At 43.0% G+C, this 21,566-nt stretch overlaps 1 long non-coding RNA gene across 1 annotated transcript in view; it reads left to right on the top strand.

Moving 5' to 3' along the window:
• Positions 1 to 4,541: 4,541 nt before the first annotated feature.
• LOC103601492 overlaps positions 4,542 to 21,566 on the top strand; it is a 64,726-nt gene continuing 47,701 nt past the window's right edge. Inside the window, exon 1 of the long non-coding RNA XR_551455.1 lies at positions 4,542 to 4,660. This is a non-coding gene — a long non-coding RNA (uncharacterized LOC103601492). The remainder of the gene's footprint in view (positions 4,661 to 21,566) is intronic.

Raw genomic sequence — 21,566 nt, 5'->3', positions numbered from 1 at the left:
TGCCTCAGTAACATCTACAACCATTGTGCAGGTGACCCATCATGTATTTGACTTCATTAACACAAAGAGAGTCACTGCAGAAGCCTGTAAAAAGAGGAAGAAGTCTTTCTCCTCAATGTCCACTCCAGAGTAATAGAAGAAGAAACTAATCCACCACATGACCAGAAATCAACATAGAGATATGAGAAAAATGAAAAATCAGAAAATATGACACAGCCAAAAGAATACAGTAACTCTCAAGTAGCAGACTTTACAGAACAAGAAATCCTTGAAATGACTGAAAAGGTATTCTGAGTAACTATCTTAAGGAAACTCAATGAGATAAGAGATGACTCTGTAAAACAACACAATGATACAAGAAAAAACATCCAGGATAGGAAGAAAGAAATTTACAAAGAGATTAATAACTTAAAAAAGGATGTACTAGAACTCCTTGAACTTAAAGACACATTCAGTGAAATAAAAAACAAAAATGAGAGCTTAAGCAGCAGGTTAGAGCTAGCAGAAGAAAGAATTTCCAGACTTGAATTTATGAAATAACTCAGGCAGACAAAAAAAAAAAAAAATAGAATTTAAAAAAATGAAGAATGTCTAAGAGAGCCAGCAGAAAAACCTTAAAACCTTAAGTGTCCCCCGTCACGACTCGGCTACGCACTTGGCCCCGGCGCTTCCGCAGACCCCTCACGTGGCCGCCACCTCATTGCCGCGGCACTCCCTGGCGACCGGGGCTGCGAGCCCTCGCGCTCTGAGGGATCCCGAGCTTGTCACCACCCCGCCGCGGACGTCACCCTTCTCGGACCACCCAACCCACACCTTCCGCCCGGGGCGGGGGAGGCGGGAGATGGCTACAAGCTGTCAGGAGCCTCAGTTCTCCCGTGACGAAGCTCATCCTCTGCCACTCACCCAGCAGCAGCCTAGCTGCGAGCTGAGACAGACATTTAAAACGGGGGTTTGGAGGGTGGTCTTCATTTTTCTCCCCAATTTGCAAAAAAAAGAAAAAAAGACCCAAAAGCAAAACAGAGAAGACGCAGCTCTCCCCACGCGCTCACTTTAAGACTTCCCACGTCGTCCTGCCAAACGCAACAGACTTACCAAACAGAAATGCCCACCCGCACACCTGCTGGCTGGGTCACCTGCCTTCTGCAAATCTGGAGCCCCACCCACCCCGCCTTCGGCAAACCTGCGCCCGCACTGTCTGGTCTCCCGAAGTCAGAGGGAGTCAGAGGGGACAGGCACCCCTCGCCCCACCCGGGAGCGCTGTGCCCTGCCGACCCCCATCTCCAGAGCAAACCGAGGCATCCTGCGTCCCTCCCGGCGAGGAGAGGGACGGAACCCGAGGCCTGAGTTCCAGGGAGTTGCTGCTCCCCTTGGAGAACCGAGACACCGCGTCCTTTCTAATAAGCATGACCCCCACCCCCCGCCCATTTCTTGTTGACAGCGAAGGTGGGGGACGTGGGAGAAAGGAGAGAGTTGTCTCCAGGTTCGGGATGTTGGTCTCAGCGGAGTGAAGAGGTGGGATCTCGAAATGGAAACAGTCCCCCCCCGCATCCCTTCCCTCCTCCTCCTCCTCCTCCTCCTCCTCCTCCTCTTCTGTTTACCTCAAGTTTGAATTTTATCTGCGCAACATTAGCTGGAATGCGGACATTGAAAAAAAACCCTCGCGCTCAGCCCGGCAGCAGCTCCGGAGGAGCCATGTGGCATCAAGCCACCGCAAAGAGGAAAAAAGTGCTCTGAGCAACACAAACATGGCGAAATGGCTTCGACATGCCCGCTTCACGCCACAGTCCCACCTTCCCTCGCTCGCCTCCCAAGCATCCCGGCCGGGAACGGCAGACCCCTCCCAGGGGGCGGCGAGGGCCCCCGGGGCGTCCTGGGGTGGGAGCGAGGGGCGTGCGGAAGGGGGAATAACCGAGGCCACGGGGGAAACGTTTCCAGTTGACAACCAAAGCCATCTGCCTCGCCGGGGACGCCTTTTCTCACTCCCGGAGATAGAAAAAGACCAGAACATTCCCATCCCCAAGTGCTGCCGGACCCGCTTTCCCCACCCCCCAGAACTTACCTGTGCCCCGAACACACGCCGCTCAAATCCTTCTCTGTCCCTGCCTCCCGAGCGGGAGGCGAGGGGACAAATGATGCGCGTGTCGATCTGTACAACACACTCTCCGAGAGCCTCCCTGGGCTGACGACGAGGAGCGACGCAGACTCCGGGGACAGGTGCAGTGCTGGCCGGGGCCGCCGGCTGGAAGTTGTTCTCCGCGTGGGGGGCGGCGGCAGGGGCCCCCGGCTCCCTGCCCCCCGGCGTCACCCACTTGTCACTCCAGGCTGCTGCGTGCACTCAGCTGCAGGAGAGGTGGCGTAGTTTCTCTTCCTCCCACCTCTTCTCACTCACTTGTTTTCGTAGCCGTGGGCTCCCCTAATGCTTTCCTCTCCACAATGTTGTTTCATTATATCATGTCCATCATGTGACACCGGAGAGGCCTCTCTATGGAAACTTAAAGGGGCTCCCACGTGACTGCAGCAGCAACAACAGCAGCAGGACTGGCGGTGGCGGCGGCGGCGGCCGCAGCGTTCGTACCACCGCCCACCGGGAGCCCCTCGCAGCATCCCGAAGGGGCTTCTGGCGCTGCAGAAGCCCCGATCAGGGAGCCACGGCACTCGGGAGCTGTGGCGTCTGTGCCTGCGTGGAGCCTGTGCTCCTACCTAGGAAGCCGAGCAGAAGAAGCGTCCTCAGATCCTTTCCTACAGTCACCAAACCCACGCTCTGTTAAAATGACATTTCGTGGCTCCTACTTTATTTCCCCCAAGAGCCATGAGTTTTCTATCAGGGCTGATTCAGTTTTGCAAAGTCGAAAAGAAAAACCGGATTTATCCCTCTGCGAGTTCAGTCCGATGGCCGGGACAAGAGAAATGACAAAAAACAATAACAGAAATAGAATCAGTCTGTTGATACATAATTACCATCACCACCAGCGTTCAGGCTTTCTGGAATTACATTCCTCCGTAACTGTGTTGATGATGCTTGCAGGAGGCAAAATGCAATGCAGTTTTTCTCTTCCGCAGCTATATTAGGGCTTTGTTGCTGACAACAGTAAAAACTTGTTTGTGTCAGGAAGTGAGGTACGAAGATATGACCTGGAAGGTACAGACAAAACCAAAGTGGCAGTTTTTGCATTACCTTTCTGACCACATTCTTTCAAATGGTGACAAGAAGCCGGTCTGCTGTAAACTGTGTGGAGCGCGTTTGGTGGGAAATAAAATAATGAGAAAAACATATTTATACCTTAATCACACAGTACATGCCAGGCACTAGAAACTATAGATACGTATACGTATGTATGTACAGAGAGAGAAAGCGAAAAGCACGTGCATGTTAATGATCTTTTGAACCACTAATTTTGTCATCACTTCTAGCATTTAACTCAACATTTAACAAACACTTTGCAAGACTGACTCAAGTCCAGTGACGAGTGGAAACTGTAAGAGTTTTGCGTGCTGTCGGTATTACTCACAACCCTTCTAGGGGTTCGTACCTAAATCTCTGCCTTAAAGTTTTTAGGGACCATGGCGATTTTATCCTGTAAATCTAAGCTGGATGGCTATTTCTGTGTTTTAGTTGATGCTTTTCTATTTTATAAGGAAAACTGTTTGGATTGGCGGAATTATGAAAAAAAAAAATAACTTCGCAGGAAACTGACGAGTGTGATGGGAGATCATCACTTCTCTTGGCTTCGCCTTAAATATATGTCCTTGTTGATGCTTTTCTATTTTATAAGGAAAACTGTTTGGATTGGCGGAATTATGAAAAAAAAAATAACTTCGCAGGAAACTGACGAGTGTGATGGGAGATCATCACTTCTCTTGGCTTCGCCTTAAATATATCTCCTCCCACCTCATCAGTTTACCTCATCAGCCATGATGAATGGGCTCCACTACATTCCTTCTCATTCTGTAATACGTCCCCAAGGTTTACCTGCCTGTCTCCTGCCCCTTCCCCCTTTCGCCCTTGCCTCCCAGCTCAGCCCCTTCTCTGCCTGGATGCTTAGCTCAGGCCTCCCCAAATCCTCCCTCCCCGCCCCCACTCCTTTCCTAGCTCAATGTCTCTTCTCAGCAACTCTACCTCCTCACCTCTCTTTGACCTCCTTTAATCTCCTTCACAGTCTGGCCCTTGACTTCTGGGCCTCTTTTTTCTTACCTTCTTTACCTGAAACGTGCTGCCCCTTACTGGGGTTCTCCTTCACACCCTTCTCTCTGGTCCCATCCCTTCTGCAGCCAAGCCCCAGCATTCCTCCTCGGCTTGGCCTGGTCAGCTGGAGCCTCATCTTGTTCGCGTGCCCCGGGGCTGGGAAAGGAGTGTGTGGTTGGTGCAAAGTGGGGCCAAGCATCCCCCCGTGCTGTGGCCCCTGCCTCGCCCCCTCCGCCCCTCCCGCGTCCCGGTTGCGGCGCTTCCTGGGCGGATGGTTTGGACTTGCTGCAGCAGCTGCGGTTCTGCTGTGTCATGCAAGAAGGCGGCGGCGGCGGCGGCCGGAGCTCGAGGGGGAGGAGGGGAGGAACCTGATCCTCCGGTAGCGAAGGGCTGGAGGCAAACACCGAGCTCCCCCAGAGCCGCCCGGGAGCAGGGAGGGCTCTGCTACCCCGGGGGGCCCTCCCCGCGGGGCAGATGGTAAGTGGGGTGGCGCAGGTGGTCGCCTTGGGAAGGGAGCGCGGAGGGGGGGTAGGTGGGCGGTGGGGAGCATTGGGAGTCACCCCAGTCCAACTGAAGGAGCCAGTGTCCAGCTGAAAGGGACCCGGGACACAATAAGAACAACCAGCCCAACGCAGCAATCATTACTAATGGAATAACGCCCCGCAGTTGACCCAGGCTACACAGAGGGTGGAGTTGTGCATCCCGAACCCAAGACAGGCTGGAGGCAATGATTCAGGGTTTAAGAAACATCATCCCATCAGCCCTGGCGCTTTAGAATACAGCCGAATAGCAAAAGCCAACAGACGCCAGATGCCTACAGCCTTGCTGCGCTTTCAGGGTTGTCTTGTTTAAAACTAGGGAAGGGGATGGGAAATCTGCCCAACCTCACTTTAGCCACGAAGATAATGCTCTTGGCCAGTGGCCTTGGACGGACAGCCTTTGGTGCAATTAAACAATCAATAGGAAAAAAAGCTTCGTTCCTCTCACCACTCTCCTTCCCCAAGCTCCTTCCACTAGGGAGAAAGAATACGTGTGTTATATTCCCTCCCGACCCGGCTATCAGCCTCCCCTCCACACAAACCGCCCACCCCACCTGTGAGAGACGTTGCAATAGTGCTTCATGTGGGATGAGGAGACTGCCTTCACCTCTGAACAGTTTCACCTCCATCGCCCTTTACCCTTAGGGGATTCAGAAACCGAGAACTGAGAGCAGTGGAACGTAGGGACAGGCTGGGCACAGAGCAACATGACTTCTTTCACCTGAGTGCAGTTCTCAGAAGAACTTTTTTATTATTATTATTCCTTTCCCCTTCACTCTTAGAAATTTCGAAGCCCTTTTTAAAATATCATTTTTTAATGTCAGTTATACATTTAGAGGTAAGGGGTTGACGGGATTAACTGAAAGGCTAATGACTGTCTCAAAAGCACATGCTGTTGCTAGGGAACTCAAGCTCATCCTGCGCTCTAATCACCGACGTGTTACATGAACATCAAACTGCTCAGGGTGTTATTAAAATGAATGGCATTTGGTTAAAGGCATTCTTGCTTATGTTGTAGCATCCTGGATTATTATTGATTGCCTAACACCCACATATCTTGTTTTCCTAATTTGATTCTGTATTTGCGTCACTGCCAGGGACACTCAGACTAGACCAGCCAGGTTCACTTCCTGTTTCTCAGAACCGGTTTATATTTGGTCTCGTAGCACTAGCTGGTAAAACATTATCGAAATGATCCTCTTGGAAAGAAATCTTTGCTTTCCGTTGAAAACAAATTATCCCAATTAAATTCTAATTCCCATGGAAAACGTCATCATTGGAGGAATAAAGTAGACTGCCAGTTGCCATTTGAGAAAACCATTCTTGAAATGTAAAGCCTAGAAAAACTCATCATCTTTATTTCTTTTACCCAGAATCTTCATTCCTCCTCTTTGAAACTAAAACAAACTCAAGTAGAGAATACATTTAAGTATGATATTTCTAAAAGAAAGCACAAAAAATACACATTGAAGTTGGGGAAACCATTTAGACTAAATAAGGCATAGAATGTAATGGAATCCAGGCCCAGGAAAGACAAATAAGCTTGGGTTAACATTGTGGCACTCAGAGAACAGAGTGTGATTACAAGGCTACACTACAAGTAGGAAACCCCATCGCTCTGTGTACTAATTGTCTGTTTTACCAATTCCCCTATGTCCCTGGACAAGTCAACCTTGCATTTTTTTCCCCAGTTCCTTCCTCTTTATAACAAGGATATCACAAAAGCAATATTGTTAACATAAGCACTGTGTAAATAGTTAGATTTGTTCTGATGTAGATAATCTGTTTAGATGGAACATAAAGCCCTTTGAAAAGGATGTATATGGCATTAGGGAAATATCAGCCACTGAGCATCAGGAAATGTGCTCCCACTTCTCTTATAGACTGGATGACCTTGGGTGAATCATTGTAGGTTTTCTCATGTCAGTTTCCTCATGGAAGATTAAATGAAAGTGCTTGACTGATGGATCTCTAAGATTACTTCATTTACAAAATTCTGTGGTTAGACTGAACTCACTACACAAAATTTCAATTTTAGCTGAATTTTGCAATGTTAAATTTTAGCACTGAACCTTTAATACCTCTCCATTGAGCCCTTGGAGGAAATGATAAGAGGAGATGATTTGCGGTTGATGCATCAGTTTTTAGTGTCAGTTGCCAGACGTATAAAATCTACCTTGCTCCCGATGTACTTACTCTCTCCTTGCTTTGACGATGTGGGGGAAGCAATGACATAAGAGGTACAAATGGATGAAAAAGTGTAGAGAAAGGTCTTTCAGTAATTTTATTTTTTATTTATTTGGGGAGGTGGTAAAATGCCACCAGTTTACTGCATATAATTGAATAACTCATTCATTCAACATTTCAGTCATTTTAGGTGTAGTTAACCCAAAGTACTTTGATGAGCAAAGTGTTAGAAGGATGGAGGAAGGAAATAATAACAAGAAATAATCAACTGACTCCTCATGGAGCTAATAACCTATTTACCTGTATTTTAATTAGTGATAGGCAAAAATATACCTAGGTCAGATTTTAGAATTTTTCAGATTCAAGATATTAAGAAATAGTGTGAAGAAATGTGAGATTTGTACCAGAGAGAAAAGACCTGGCATTGAAACCCAACTCTGCCACTTTATCTATTCATTGTTGAGTGCTTGTTCCATGTCAGGTACTAGGCAAAAATATACCTAGGTCAGATTTTAGAATTTTTCAGATTCAAGATATTAAGAAATAGTATGAAGAAATGTGAGATTTGTACCAGAGAGAAAAGACCTGGCATTGAAACCCAACTCTGCCACTTTATCTATTCATTGTTGAGTGCTTGTTCCGTGTCAGGTACCGTGGTAGGCACTGGGAATACAAACATGAATAAGACACAATCTCTCCTCTGAAGGAACTTATAGTATAATAAGGAGACAGATGAGTCCACAGTTGATCATACAACAGGGAGAAGATATCTTCAGGAGAGCTCACAGGGAGGGTACCTACACCTGCCTGACTGGGTGTAGTCAGGGTCTCCAACCACAGAAGATGAATCTTGAGATGAGTTTTGAAGGATAATTAGAAATAAGCCATACAAGTGGGCAAGTTAAAGGGAAAGGTATTCCAGGCAAACAAAGGACTATGTGTAAAGACCTTGAAGTAAAAATATGTTCCCAATGAGTTGAGGGTGAAGAACAGTGCCCAGCAAGTACTGTAGTAGGTTCTCAGTAAATACATTGTGTGAATGCGTGGTGAAAGCCCTGAAGGATACATCCAGCAAGGTGAGCATTGTCTTGTATTGTGAAAGGTCTCATGTGTCTTCCTAAGAAGTTTGAACTTATCTTACGGCCAATGGACAGCCATTGATGGATTTTAAGGAACATAGTGAAGTGTTCAAATGTCCATTTTAGAAAGATCACTCTAGTTTGGAGAATTTATTAAGTAACACTGTCAGCAGGGAGACTAGTTAGGAGGTTGTTTTAACATTATAGGAAAGAAATGATGGATGTCTAAACTAAGGCAGCAAGAATGGAAATGGAGAGAAGAGAAGGATTCAAAATATATTAAGGATGTAAAACCAACTGAATTTGATTACTGGTTATTTCTGCAGGATTAAAGAATGGGAGGAGATTTATGGCTTAGGTAAATAGGAGGATGGTGGTATCACTTACCAAGATGGGGACCTCAGAAGGACAAGGAGGTTGTAGAGGGAAGGAAATGAGTTTAATTTTAAACATGTTGAGTTTGGCGGGTCCATGGGATGTCTCAGTGAAGCTGTCTACTACATAATTGAACAGGGGGTGTCTAGAACTCAGGAGAGAGATCTATGCTGGAGTTATCAGAATAAGTGATAGTTCATGGAAGTAGATGAAATCCCCTAGAGAGAAGGTATAGGAAAAAAAGACCTACTATGGAGCCCTATGAAAATAGCAATATTTAAAAAATAAGGAAAGAAAGATAAGAATAAGGGGAAGAATAGAGAGGTACAGAGAGGTAGGAGGACCAGGAACAAGTGGTTGCAGAGAAGCCAGGGGAGGAAATATCAACAGTATTAAATGCTAGAGAGTGGTCAAGAAAAGTGAGGACTGAAAAGTCCCTGGGTTTAGCAACAAGGAGGTCATCGGTGTGTTCGGCAAGAGGGAGTTTATTGGTAAAATGGGGAGAGTAACCAGGCTGCAGTGGGTTGAGGAGTGGACAGGAGCAGAGGAAGCAGACAGAGGAAGTTCTTTAGATAAGAAGGACTCAAGGGCAAGTAGGGAAGGAAAATAAAGGTGCTGGGAAGAGAGTAGTTAAATTCATGGTCTGCGAGGTTAACGCTGTATAGGAAAAGAAGGAAACACTACAGTAATACAGAATTCATGATTCTTTTAGTCTTCTTCAAATTAAATGGCATGACCATTCAGTAGTTGCTCAAGCCAAAAAGCATGTAGACATTCTTGATTCTTCTCTTTTCCCGTTTTCACATCCAATCCATGAGGAATTCAGGTCAACTCTACCTCGGAAACCTTTCCAAAATCTGTCTCTTTCTATCTCCACTGCTACCACCCTAATACAAACCACCACCATCTCTCTTCTGTGCTCCTATAATAGCTTTCTAAATTGTTTTCCTGCTCCTGCTCTTGTCCCTTTCTCCACAGCACAGCTCGAGTGGCATAAATCATAAATCAGATCATACATCTTCTCTTCTTAGAATCCATTCGTATCTTCCTGATTGCACTTGGAATAAGGTCAAGTCCCCATTCCTGGCCTGCAGAGCTCTATGTGGCTTCCCAAACCACCTCTTCAACATCATCTCCCACCAGTCTACCTGACTCCAGTCACACCAGCCTTTTTACTGTTCCTCAAACACTTTGAATTTGCTCTTGTTTTAAAGGTCTTATCCCAGATACTCCTTTTTCCTGGAATATTCTTTTTGTCATTTTGCTCTTTAATTGTCACCTTCTCAAAGAGGTTCTTCCTGGCTGGCCAGTTAGCTGAGTTGGAAGAGTGTGGTGCAGACAACACGAAGGTCAAGGATTTGGATCCCCATAACAAGCCAGTTTCCAAAAAAAAAAAAAAAAGGCCCTTTCTGACCACTCCACTTGAAGTATCCTTGTCTGTCCACCTTTCCAATCATCCTGTGGATTTTTTTCATAGTAGTAGAACTTGATTACTGAAACTTTATTACTATTTGTTTTTATTGCTTATGGTTGAGAACCACTCTAAAATGTAATCTCTGTGAGGATTCTTGGCACATAGTAGGCACTTAGAAAGGGTTGTTGGATATTTGTAGAAGGAAAAACACAGGAGCAGCAGATTACTAGACATTAGAGGCATTAAGGATCGAAGTCTGGTGTTTTTGAGGAATCGCCAGTGGCAATGGATTACCAGGCTTTTAAGGTTTCAGAAGTGGAAGAGTTACGAGCCGTGTGGCCTTGGACATTCACATTCTCTGAGCTTTGCTCTGTGGTTAATAATACTACATGCTGCTATAGTTTGGATATTTATTCCAAAATTCATGTTGAATTTGATTCCCTATGTGGCAATGTTGGGAGGTGGGGTCTAGTGGGAGGTGTTTGGGTCATGGCCTTTCTGGGGAGTGAGTGTTCCAGGGAGAGCAGGTTGTTAAAAAGAGTCTAGCTTCCTCAGTCCCTCTCTCTTGCTTCCTCTCTCGCCATGTGATCTCTCGCACATGCCAGTTCTCCTTTGGTTTTCTGCCATGAATGGAAGCAGCCCGAGGCCCTGCAGATGTAGCTGCCCCAGAATCATGAACCAAATAAACCTTTTTCTTTATAAAATACCCATCTCAGGTATTCTGTTATAGCAACACAAAATAGACTAAGACATGTGCCTCACAGGACTAGCAGGCAAATGAAATGAAATAATATAGGTAAGGCAGTCTTAGCAACCTATATTCAGGAAGTCAGGACTTCTACAAATCAATCCATAAACTTTACACGTTGGCTCCTCTATAATAGAGTTAGCCCATGATGATTACTTATTATTAGAACAAAAAACTGACTAAATCATGACTTTTTAAAAATGCCAGGACATCTGACGGAACCAGAAAATTAGTTTATTTAAGAAGAAATCAAAATGCTCCTACAAATCAATAAGAAAAACATCAAAAATTCCGGAAAATTGGGCAAAGGGTAGGACAAATAAATTGCAATCAAGGAAATACAAAGGATCTTTAAAATATGTAAAAATGCTCACCCTTTCTCATAACGAGAGACGGGCACATTGCAGTTGCAGTGAGAAATATTTTTTACATATCAAGTTGACAGAAATCAAAAAAGTTTCATAACGTACTTGGCTGGCCGGACTGGGAAGCAGGCATTTTCTTACACTGTCAGCAGGAGTGAAAGTTGGTACAACCTCTGTGTAGGGCAACCTGGCAGTATTTATCAAATTTTTCACTGTACAAAGCCTTTGACCTAGCAATTCTACTTTTATATATTTATCCAATAGATATACTTTTATATATTTATCCAATAGTATATGCAAGGATGGCTCTTCTTGGACCTTCACTGAAGCATTATTTGTAGTAGTTAAAGACTGAAAACAGCCATCAATAGAGAAGTGATTACATAAATTATGGTAGAGTTATACAACTGGAAGGTAGGCAGCTGTTAAAATTTGTGAGGCAATTCTAGATGTACTGATGTGAAAAGACCTTCACCGCACGTAACTAAGTTGAAAAATTAAGATGAAGAACAACATGTGTATTTTGCTAGTATTGTGTTTCTTTTTAAAATACTACTTACCTTTTTTGGCCTGAAAAACATTATCTGTGGGAAGATAGAACAGAGCAGATGTGGGGAGGCAGGTTGCGCGTATATTTCAGTGATTCCTGTGAGAGATGATGGTTGCCTGGATCTGGGGGTGGCGTGCACAAGGAGAAAAATAATCACAGTCAAGAGTTATTTTAAAGAATTTGATGATTGATTGGAAATGGCAGGTTATGGAGAGAGAGATGGTGTTGCGGTTGACTTGAGAGTTTTCCAAAATGCATGAGCAGAGGTGTCCCTTTACCGCAATGGAGAATCCTGGGACAGTGACAGAATTGCAGGGTAAGATCAAAAGTTCTAAGTGGAGATGTCCCCTGTAGACTTGTAGATATGGGTCTGAAGTTCAGAAGAGCTGCTGAAACTGGATTTATATATCTGGAAGAAGATTGCCTAGGGAGGGCAGATGGAATCAAAAGGAAAGTGGGCCCAAGACTAAACTCTGGCCTGTAGACTTGTAGATATGGGTCTGAAGTTCAGAAGAGCTGCTGAAACTGGATTTATATATTTGGAAGAAGATTGCCTAGGGAGGGCAGATGGAATCAAAAGGAAAGTGGGCCCAAGACTAAACTCTGGTCATTTAGAGATTGGATAGAAAAGAAAGCTGGTAACGGAGACTGAGAATCAGAAACCAGAGAAATAAAACCAGGAGACTGTGGGGCCAAAAGAAACCAAGAGAAGACTGTAGTGAGGATCAACATTACCAAAAGGTTGAGGAAGATCCTTATAACTTGTTTCTCTCAGAAGCCTTAAACTCCTTGACAGTTGGCATTATTTTATTTCTTTTTGTCTCTCCAGGGGTTTCCCTGTGCCTCCCATATAATAAATGATCAGTAAACTTGAAACAGTAAATGATCAGTTAAGATGGAGAGAGAGGCAAAGATACACACAGAGAAAGACATACAGAAAGACAGTAGAATTTACGTCTGGGTCTCAAAAAATAAATAAATGACACATTTCCTCAAAGTTTACTGCAAACCAAACTTGATGTCATGAAACATAAGAAGGTTCTACTCCCCCCAACCCTTTTTTAACTCTACCTAATGCATTGATTGAGCTCTCATGATACCACATTCCTGCCATGTTAAGTGCTTTCAGAAAACATGTTGATAAGTGATATTCGCCTGTGTCTGGTCGATCTGAGTCACTCTTATTTTTATTTAGGTCGTACGTGATGACAAAAAAAGCAATTTGCTTTTCCTCGTCTTTCTGACTCCATCACACCACCCTGAATCATTTGATGGGATGTGGGAAATCTGTTTTGGTGCCTCTGCAGTTCTGTAATACACTGTAACCACTCATAGGGAGCCCAGCCCCAGCTTCCCATCAAAGGGAAAGATGACTTTGGCAGGAAGAGACTCCTAACCTCCTAGACAAACCGCCAGCTTCTCAGTGTGTTATTGTTTCTGCTGCTGCTATCAGGAGAAAAGTTTTGACTTTGTTCTGGAAACATGAAAATCTACATAACAAAAGAAAGTGTCCAGAATTAGAAATTTTAGAAACCAGGATAATAGATGTAGTTTAAACAATATTAAAAATGTCATGACATCCTGTATTATTTAAGTAGACCAGAGGTCAGTAAACGTTTTCTCTAAAAGGCCAGATAGGAAATGTTTTAGGTTTTTCTGGCCATACAGTCTCTGTTCCAATTACTCAGTCCTGCTGTTGTAGTGTGAAAACAGTCATAGACAATACCTAAATGAATGAACACAGCTGTGTTTCAATAAAACTTTATTTACAGATACTGAAATTTGAATTTCATATAAAATATCATTCTTCTTTTGATTTTTTTCCTAACCAGTTAAAAATGCAAAAACCATTTTTAGCTCACAGGCCTTACAAAAACAGGGTGTGGGCTGGATTTGGCCTGCGGACAGTAGTTTGACAACCTCTGATTTAGACAAACATGAAGATAATGTCATGAGAAAGATTTTCAGATTTGGACTTCTAAAGAAAATAATTTGTTTTATATGTATCCCTTCATCTTTGTTTTAACTTTTCAAATTTACTTCACCATATAAACACCTTTGCCTACCTCTGCCTTATTTGGAAATAAAGTATATCCCCTTGGTTCGGTATTCATTGAACATTTTGCTTTTTCTCTTCCTTGTAATGTACATGTGCACGAACGTAGTATGTTTACAGAGCAAACTGAAGTATTCTTACTACTTGACTTTATAAGTACCCAAACCAAGAGGGCTCAGTAGGTCCAATCCCATTTAAAACTGCATTAATTCATACGTATTAAAGATCTACTTCTTACATAATACAGTATGGAATGGAGTTACAGATAAAATAGGATAATTAGATAGATAGATAGATAGATAGATAGGCAGACAGACAGACACACACAGACGAAAAACTTAGTGGCTGATAAGTTCAATGAGAATTGTTTGGGCATATCACATTATAAATGGATATTATTTATTTATTTATTTATTTATTTATTAGGGGCAGCTGGCTGGTACAGGGATCTGAACAAATTGTTTGGGCATATCACATTATAAATGGATATTATTTATTTATTTATTTATTTATTTATTTATTAGGGGCAGCTGGCTGGTACAGGGATCTGAACGTTTGACTTTGGTGTTACAACACCTTGCTCTAGCCAACTGAGCTACCTAGCCAGCCCCCATAAATGGAAATATGTAGTCATTTACAGCAACAGATAGGCAGGTAGACAAAAGTTTATATCTGAGCTCTTTTGTGTCCCTGCTGTATGATCTTGGGCTGATTACATAAATCATATAAGCTTCAGTTTCTTCCTTTTTTTTTTTTTTTTTTCCTTTTTGTCTTTTTTACTGACCAGTAGCGGGATCGCAACCCTCGGTGTCGCGCCCGCACCGCGCTCAGCCAGTGAGCGGGAACCGATCTCCACATGGGATCCAAACCCTCGGCAGGAGCGCCACCGTGCTCCCAAGTGGCGTACTCTCCAGTGCACCACCGGGCTGGCCCCAGTTTCTTCCTTTTTAAAAGGGGAATAATCATACCTATCTCTCAAGGGGGTTGTGGGAATTAAATAAGATAGTTATACATAAATCAGCTAGTGTGGTACCTGGGACTTGCTAAGCAATTGGTAATGGTAGCTGTTGTTTTACAGCGATATGAAGGTATATAACTTGTGCAGAAGCACACAATGAAAGGCAGAACAAGAGTAACCTTGAAAGTCAAGAAGCCATGGACACATGGAAACCCACAAACCTGAGGGTTGACGCCAGGTAGAGGATATTTGGGTGCAGATAAAAGCAGAAGTGACATTGTCACAGGAGCATACAGTAAGGCACCTGGCCAGTTGTCTTGCCTTTGTCTGGTTGCCAGCTGCTGGGTGTGTGAAGAGCTTCACAGATAGGGCCAGCTCCCCAGCCTCCCCAATACTTAAATACCAGTTCCAGCTGAAGAAGAGTGATCATGGGTATCAGCCTCACCATCCTGCTTCCTTCCAGGCAGGTCATCTGTGGGCATTAGACATCCATAGATCCCTCCTTTCATGCTTCTTCACCCTTCTGTTTGCGCAGTTCTGGTCTTCCACCTTGACTTCAACACCTTCAGTCTCTGCCCATTCTGCCTTGTATTCCAGTCTCCCTTTGGATGTGGGACTGTGTCCTGAACCCCTGCTTACTTCACTGTGACTCTAATATCTTGGTTAGCTTATCTCTGACCAGCCGTCTTCCCCAGAGGGTTGTATCCTGCTGCCCATACCCTGCTGTGATGTCCTGAAACCACAGAACACATGTGTCTTACTCTTCATGGATGATCTGCTGCTGGAGTAAGGCTGGACTGCTTGGTATAGATAGCCTCCTGAACTTTACATTGGTGTGAGATAACAGGCCTTGCACAGCCCAGCTGCCCTAATCCTGGCTGGCTTCTGTATTCACAGCCCCTGTCCTGGAGAGTATCCCTCCCACCCCAGCCTTGGCTCATGCCCTCTCTCCACTGGCCACATGTTGCCAACTAGTTCTAGCATACCTTGTAGTCCTGTTATGGCAACATCAATAATGCTTTCCCAATACAAATGACAAAATTATTGGCACAGGGGCACAATCTAGGGGTAATGGAAAACTTCAGTCTGTCTGACATTTACTGACAATCTCATTCTGCTGGAAAGTAAGCATCAAATAAAATTGGCATGACTTAAATTTAGACTAATTGCTTATTGAAGAGGTACTATTCTATGCTTAATTCTAACCAGCTAAGAAGAATGTGTTGGCAAAGTAGAAGTGACAAACAGCTTAAAGTAAGTGACCAGGGAATCCTTGAATTTGCAATAGCCAGAGAAGGCAATTCTGCACTTTCTAACCTGACGTGAAGATGATGAGCAAGAGAAAATACAGACCTGAGACTGTCTGACCAGGAACTAGGAAATAAAGCTCAAGAGGAATAAAATGACTTGAAGTAAAATGACATTCTTATGAAATCGGTGATTTCAATGAAGAAAAGGTGAGCATGTAAGAAAGACCAATGTGGTTGCTCAGGAAGTGTTCTGAGAAGCTCGTATCACTTGCTAAAGGACACGTATGAAAGGCAGGAGAAGGGCTGTAACGAGGCCTCCTTCTAAAGGAAGTGCTCCCACCTCTGAGAGCGATGCCAGAAGGACCAATGTCCACAGACACCTGGGGTCTGGGAAAAGTATTGAAGACAATGAATTTGGTTTGTTTTTGCTTATGTTTATAGTAAAGAATAGTAATGGAGAAGGGATAGTGCTGTTGAATGGGCAGACTACCTAATGTTAATTGCTAAATGAAAAACAGCATCATTCAACTATAGCATTTCCTAGCTTCTAAGGTACAGCACCACCACCCCTGCATTTTTAATATTTATAAAATCAGAATGTATCTTCAATAAGTGTGTTTCACATCATAGTAATTTTGGGAAGGGCTCTCAAAACAGTCACTAAATGGAGGTGTATCCTACCATAGTCGGTCTCCAAAGAGAGGAAATATGGAATTTCGTTCACTTAGCTCTGGCAGTATCAATTACCCTCAGCACAGAGGGGTCCACTTTGTGTCCTGAAAGTCGTGGTGCTGCCAGTGACCACCAAAAGGTGTAGGAAAGAGTCAGAAAAGAGTTTGGAGGCCACATCCAGAAGCGTATTGCCCCATGGAGGGTGCAGAGGAGAGTGGATGAGGGCTATTGAGGAACAAGAGAGTGGCAGATACTAGAGACAAGACTGAGACAGAAAAGGAAAACCATGGTCAAAACCTTCTAAGAAGGGGTGAGGAGACCATTGCTGGCTCACAGAAGCCAAGTCACCTAAAGCCCTGGTGCTCCAGGGTCCAACTTATGTAGCTTTGATTGATCCCACAGAAGGCTTCTCTGAGAAGGCATTTAGATCAAGATATGGGTCTGGGATCACAAGTCAGAAGAAGACATTGCAAAGTGGAATAAACAAGACCCTGAGTTTGAAAAAAAAAAAGGATAAAGAATGGTCCAGATAAGTAAACAGAGAACAAGGTAGCTAGGAGCTAGAGACTTTACCAGAATAAATTCAGGGGGGAGTTGGAGCTGTGGTCTCTTTCTACTAGGTCTAGGGGACCCATGTTAAAGAGGGAATTCAGAGAACCTGTAGGTCAGTTGGTCATGGAGGAAACTGTTCCAACCACGTATGAGCAGCCCTGTAGGAACTGTGATGTGCCAAGTGATCCGTATGCAGCTTGAACATAAAGGGAAGGGACAGTGTCTTTTCATGATTTTAACTCTAGTATCTTCCACATTAATAGTGGTGAAACAAATGGGTTTTCAAATGGCAGAGAATTTGTCATTTTCTACTAAAAACAGTGATCTTGATACTTGAGGATAGAGTCCTTTTCTTATTCATACCCTCACACATGCTCCACCTGTCCTTCCTGTGGGGGCCCATGGAGTTCTGGGAAAGCTGACTCCACCTTTATTTCCAGGGGGAAGGGCATGTGGCCTCTCACTGAATGTCATCCCTTTGGCTCCAGTGACTGACTCAGGTATAGGCATGTGACCTAACTCCCTTTTTCTGGGAGTGCTAGGTCAAAGACACTTTCCTGCTGGAACTGAATGAAGAAGCATGTAAGTCTGAGTGTTCTTGGCCACCACCTGGGACCTTGAGGGAAGAGCCTGTTGAGAACAGACCTGTCACCAGGGACTAGAGCAAAGAAATGAACAGGGAAAAGCCAGGTACTGTCCACATTGTGTGAGCCACCTGACCAAACCCGGCCTGAAGCCTTCGAATTTTTCACTCATGGGAGCCCATAAATTCTATTTTTTTGTTTAAGCCAATTCGAGTTACAGTTTCTATTTCTTGAAAAAAAAAATCATCCTCTCTGATTAAAAAAAAATGAAACAAACATGGCTAAGATAGAATGAAATACATGTCAGATGGATTACAGAGTTAAATGTGAAAAATGACCCATACAAGAGAAGTGATATCTATTGAAAAGATAAAAATACTGTTAAGCATTTCTTGACCTTAGGGTAGTAAAGGCTTTCATGAACAGAACACTAAAGGTTATGGTTTATAAAGGAAAAATATTAATATCTTTGATTATTTAGAACTTTTAAAATTGTGTAGATAAAACAGTACCACAAATTGAAAAATAAGTGAGAGATTTTAGAACTTTATATATATATACAAAGAGTAGTGTCCTCAATATATAAAGAGCTCTTATACACTTATAAGAAAAAGACAATATCTCAAAAGAGGAATGAGTAAAGAACATCCAAAGGCAAAAAGAAAAAAAAGGAATTCAACAGTTAATGAAAATGAAAACGTTTCAGTCATACCAATAATTAAAATGCACATTAAGGTAAAATTAAGATATCTTTGTGCCTAGCAAGTTGTCGCAAACTTAAAATGGTATCTTGCATGGATAAAGATACAAGGAAATAACCACACTCATTCGATATGGGGAGTATAGCTAGAGAGCTATTTGGCATTGTGAGTTAAAAACCTTAATATACATGAATGATTTATCACAGTAATTTCATTTTTAAAACTATACCCTAAGAAAATAACCAGAAACACTGAAAAAATTTAATGCAAAAGAATATTTAGTGCAGTGTTCTTTATAATATAGAATAACTGGAGATAACCTAAGTGTCCAAAAAGAATTATTGCATAAATTGTGGTATATTCTATGATGAAATTGGTGCATCCAATAAAAAGCAGGTTAAGGAAGGTGTTATGATACAGAAAATGTTGGTCATTTATTTTTAAATGTATTTTCTCAGAAAAAAAAGACTACAGTTACACAGAAAAAATATTAATAGTGGTGATATCTTGGTAGTGGAATTAAAATTGATTTTATTTTCTTCCTCATGATTTCTATTCTAAATCCACCTCAATAGACATGCATGCTTCTATAGTCAGGATAAAAAAGAAATTTAAGATGGAATGGGAGCCCAAGGTGAACGATGAAAGGATAAATTTTAATGAGACTTAAATTTAAATTTAAGTGAGATTCAAATTTAAATAAGATTCAAGTCTTCTGAGCCATATAAACTATATCCAAGAATACAAAAGCAAATTCCAGGTGCAACATAGACTTGTGAGGAATCACTGAGTATGGGACAAGTACCATCCTGGGATTAGGCAGCCATGCCAGCTCTTAAAAGGAAATCCTTTAGGGCCGGCCCGGTGGCGCACTGGAGAGTGTGCCACTTGGGAGCATGGTGGCGCTTCCGCCGAGGGTTCAGATCCCATGTGGAGACCGGTTCCCGCTCACTGGCTGAGCGCGGTGCGGGCGCAACACCGAGGGTTGCAATCCCATTGCCGGTCCCCGGTACGGGCGTGACACTGAGGGTTGCGATCCCGTTACCGGTCAGTAAAAAAGACAAAAAGGAAAAAAAAAAAAGGAAATCCTTTAGACTGATAAGCTTAGTTTTCTTAGGAAAAGAAGATTGGTATCAACAGGAGCCAACCTGAGTTCACTTAAGTACTTCCAAACTATTCCCATTTCCTTATCTCCCATATGAGTTAAAACATGTAATCCTCATTGCAGACCTCCAAGGTCAGTATTATTATTCTTCCCATAACCCAGAAGTGGACCCTGAGGTCATAGATGTCCAAGAGCCTATAGCTACTTTAATTTTTTGGTAGATAAGGTGACTAGGTCGGAAGATTAGAGGCATGTTTGTCATACCTAGCATTGGACAGAGGTTCTCATTGGATCCTGGTGGACAACATAATGGAACATGGGACAATATTATATTGTATTATTAGTGGATGATATGATTATACACAGAAGTGTGGATTCATAGGATGTTGTTTACCTGCAGGTTTTTAAGTGGTAATAATAATACCATTTACTGAGTGCTTATTATATGCAAGGTTCTGTGCAGAAGTGCTTTCCATCTGTCATCTCAATTAATCTTCGCCAATAGCTGGAGAAACAGATACTGTTATCATGCCCATTTTACACTTTATAGGTAAACCAAGGCTCCTGATGATTTATGAACTTGCTTCCAGTTAGATAGCTAGTAAGTAGAGGAGCTGGGATTCAGTCAGAGGAAGTTTGGTTTCAGAACTATATGCTTAACTATGATACTGAAATATCTTCTTTTAGTCCTTGGCTCCTGTTACGGTCAACTTATTTTTTCTTTTTATTAAGAGAAAGATTTATTAATCTTGAGTAATGACTTAAAAGGTATACTTCTGTGAAGGATACAAAGCTGAGAGAATGGAAGAAAAGGAAGGCAAGAAAACCAACATTTATTGAGCACTTATATTAGGTACTAATATACTGCCCTCATTTCAGCCTCTGAACCACTTTGCAAAGTAGACAGGATTATCCCTATTTGCACTGATGAGCAAGTTGAGAGTCAGAGAGATCATATGACACATCAAAGTCACTGGGCTACATAAAACCAGAATTCGAATCTAGATCTGACTCCTAAGCCCTTGCTCTTTCTTCCACTGGCTTGTAAAAACCAAATGTATAAATACAATATTTAGAGGGAAGAAAGGTAAAATCCTGCAATTGTCTTTAAAAAGTCGACTGTATAAACGTAAGATTTGGGAGACCTAGTTTATCAATATTTCAAGTGCAAAAGATCTCAGGATCTGAATGGATTTTGAAGCACCATGAGTCAGCACTATGGCTCTCAGAACACTCATACAATCTCGGGTGGCATTAACAGAAGGACTGTGTCGTGGAAAAAGGAGAATTCTACTGGTTTGCACACTGGTTATACCAGGAGGGGAGAATTGTGATTTATTCTGAGTACCCCATTTTAAAAGGGACTAGGCTATGTATATTCAAAGAACAGCCAGCTAGTAACAAAATACATGTATACATACATGCATGCATACAGAAAGACTGGCCTATTTTCCAAAAGTGAAACAAGTGGGAAAACCCTAGAGGTGGCTGAAAACCATCTTCAGTTAGCTGAAGGGCTGCTATATGGAAGAAATTCTTTTTATATTGTGTGTAGCTCCAGAGAACAGAGAACTATGATTGGAAGTAGGCAGATTCGGACCAATAAATGAAAAACTGAAACATGACTGTGCCTTGCATATCTTTTTAGGCACTGAAATGCCAAGCCTGATGCTTTAGACATAGCAAGCTCTCAACAAGTACATGTTGAGCTGAACTGGTTGTGTTGTTGTGCAAAAACTCAAGAGATTGTCTTGTGGTGTAGTAAGCTCACAAGAGATGTTCGAGCAGAAGCCAAACAGCCACCTGTTATCCTCCAGACTACCAACCTATTTAAAAAAATGAAATAAAAACCCTGTACCTTTGCTCATCTCTCCTTTCTTCCCAATCATTACCTGCTTCCTTCGGAGCCAAACTTCAGAAAGAATCTTCACTCAATTCATTCCAGGCTGACTTCTAACTCTCTAGAAAACTCTGCTCATCAGATATTCTAATTACCAAACCTTATCTTATACGTCCTCCTACTCTAGGGAGAATTGTTGATCATTTCCTCTTTGAAGGTCTCTTCTCTCTTTACTTGCACACCTCAGTCTGTCCTGTTCTCATGCTACCTCTCTGACTGCTCCTTTCCAGGCTCCTCTCCCAGCTCCTTCTCCTCTGACAGCTGCCTGCATGGGTTTTTTTTTTAGGGTTCTGTGCTTGGCACTCTTCTCACTGTTTGTTCTCCCCAGGATACCCCATCCATTATGAG

The sequence above is a fragment of the Galeopterus variegatus genome, unplaced genomic scaffold, assembly GCF_000696425.1.
Source record: "Galeopterus variegatus unplaced genomic scaffold, G_variegatus-3.0.2 Scaffold3756, whole genome shotgun sequence".
NCBI lineage: Eukaryota > Metazoa > Chordata > Mammalia > Dermoptera > Cynocephalidae > Galeopterus > Galeopterus variegatus.
Note: the sequence above shows the minus strand (reverse complement) of the source record. Positions and strands in the feature narration are given on the sequence as shown.